This window comes from Orycteropus afer, unplaced genomic scaffold, assembly GCF_000298275.1.
Source record: "Orycteropus afer afer isolate SDZICR_OR568_19922 unplaced genomic scaffold, OryAfe1.0 scaffold00075, whole genome shotgun sequence".
Classification (NCBI taxonomy): domain Eukaryota; kingdom Metazoa; phylum Chordata; class Mammalia; order Tubulidentata; family Orycteropodidae; genus Orycteropus; species Orycteropus afer.
In genome coordinates, this window is record NW_006921662.1 from 1,065,388 (window position 1) to 1,068,132 (window position 2,745).

A 2,745-nucleotide genomic window follows, 5' to 3' on the forward strand; every position below is an offset into this window, starting at 1 on the left:
AGGCCAGGAGCTGATTGTGGAACAGACCATCAACTGCTCATATGCAAGTTCAACTTGAAGTTAAAGACAATTAAAATATGTCCACGAGAGCCAAAGTATTATCTAGAATGTATCCCTCCTAAATTTAGAGACAATCTAAAGAATAGATTTGATGTATTGAACACCAGTGACTGGAAACCAGATGAATTGTGGGATGACATCAAAAGCATCATCCATGAAGAAAACAAGAAGTCACTAAAAAGACAACAAAAGAAGAGTAGACCAAAATGGATGACAGAAGAGACTCTGAAACTTGCCTTTGAGCAGAGAGTAGCTAAAGCAAATGGAAGAAATGACAAGATAAAAGAATGGAACTGAAGATTTCAAAGAGTAGGTCGAGAAGACAAAGGCAATTACTATCATGAAATGTGCAAAGACCTGGAGTTAGAAAAACAAAAGGGAAGAACTTGCTCGGCATTTCTCAAGCTGAAAGAATTGAAGAAAAAATTTAAGCCTCAAGTTGTAATATTGAAAGATTCTATGGGCAAAACATTGAATGATGCAGGGAACATCAAAAGAAGATCGAAGGAATACACAGAGCCACTGTACCAAAAAGAACTGGTGGATCTTCATCCATTTCAGGAGGTGGCATATGATCTAGAACCAATGGTACTGAGGGAGGAAGTTGAAGCTGCAACGAAGGAATTGGCGAAGATCAAGACTCTGGGAATTGACGGAATATCCCTTGAGATATTTCAACAAATGGATGCCGCACGTGAGGCACTCACTTGGTTATGCCAGGAGATTTGGAATAGAGGTACCTGGCCAACTGACAGGAAGAGATCTATATTTGTACCCATCCCAAAGAAAGGTGATCCCACATAATGTGGAAATCATAGAACAATATCATTAATATCACACCCAAGTAAGATTTTACTGAAAATAATTAAAAAATGGTTTCAGCATTATATTGACAGAGAACTTCCAGAGGTGCAAGCTAGATTCAGAAGACGATGTGGAACAAGGGATATCATAGCTGCTGTCAGATGGATCTTGGCTCAAGGCAAAGAATACCAGAAAGATGTTTACTTGTGTTTTATTGACTATGCAAAGGCATTTGATTGTGTGGATCATGACAAATTATGGATAACATTGAGAAGAAGGGGAATTCCCAAATATTTGATTGTACTCATGAGGAAACTGTGCCTTGACCAGGAGGCTGTCATTCGAATAGAACATGGGAACACTGCATGGTTTAAAATCAGGAAGGGAGTGCGTCAAGGTTGTATCCTTTCCCCATACTATTTCAAACTATTTGCTGAGCAAATAATCCGAGAAGCTGTACTATATGAAGAAAAACGTGGCATCAGGATTAGGGATGAATCATTAACAACCTGAGATATGCTGAAGATACAACTTTGCATGCTGAAAGTGAGGATGACTTGAGACACTTATTGATGAAGACTGAGGAACACAGTCTGCAGTATGGATTACATCTCAATATAAAGAAGACAAAAATCCTCACAACTTGGACCAATAAGCAGCATCAGGATAAATGGAGAAAAGATTGAGGTTGTCAATGAGTTCATGTTGCTTGCCTCTATAATTGAGGCCAATGGAAGCATCAGTCAGGGCATTAGACAATGTGTAGCACTGGACAGTTCAGCTGTGAAGGAACACTTTCAAGTGCTGAGGAGCAAGGATATCTCCTTGAGGACTAAGGTGCACCTGACACAAGCCATGATATTTCCCATCACCTCATAGGCATGTGAGAGCTGGACAATGAATAAGGAAGACCGAAGAAGAGTTGATGCTTTTGAGTTGTGGTGCTGGTGAAGAATCCTGAAGGTACCATAGACTGCCAAAAGAACTAACAAATCTGTCCTGGAGGAAGTGTAGCCCAGATGCTCCTTGGAAGCAAGGATGGCCAGACTTCATCATACCTACTTTGGTCATGTTGTCAGAGAGGACCATTCCCTGGATAAGGATGTCATGCTTGGTAAGGTGGAGGGTAGACAAAGGAGGGGAAGGCCTTTGACGAGATGGATTGACATGGTGGCTGCGACAATGAGCTCAAGTACAGCCCAGGTCCAGACTGTTTCACTGGAGAATTCTATCAATTGTTCAGAGAAGAACTGACATCAATCCTACTCAAACTATTCCAGAACACAGAAAAGGATGAAATCCTCCCTAACTCATTTTATGAAGCATGCATAACCTTGATACCAAAACCAGGCAAAGACATCACTAAAAAGGAAAACTAAAGACCAATATCTCTTGTGAATATAGATGCAAAAATCTTCAACAAAATACTAGCCAATAGACATATGAAAATAACATACCAAAAAAATAATATATAATGACCAAGTGGGGTTCATACCAGGTATGAAAGAATGGTTCAACATTAGAAAAACAATCAATATCATCCATCACATAAATAAAACAAAGTAAAAGAACCACATGATCACATCATTCAATGCAGAAAAGGTATTTGATACAATTCAACACCCTTTCTTGATAAAAATTCTCAGCAAAATCGTAATAAAAGGGACATTCCTCAATTTAGTAAAGGGTATATATGCAAAACCAAAGGCCAATATTATTCTCAATGGAAAGAGACTGAAAACATTCCCCTTATGAACAGGAATCAGACAACAATGCCCTCTATCACCACTTCTACTAACACTGTTTTTGGAAGCCCTAGCCAGGGCAAAGGAGCTCTGGTAGCACAGTGGCTAAAGCACCTGACTGCTAACCAGAAGGCTG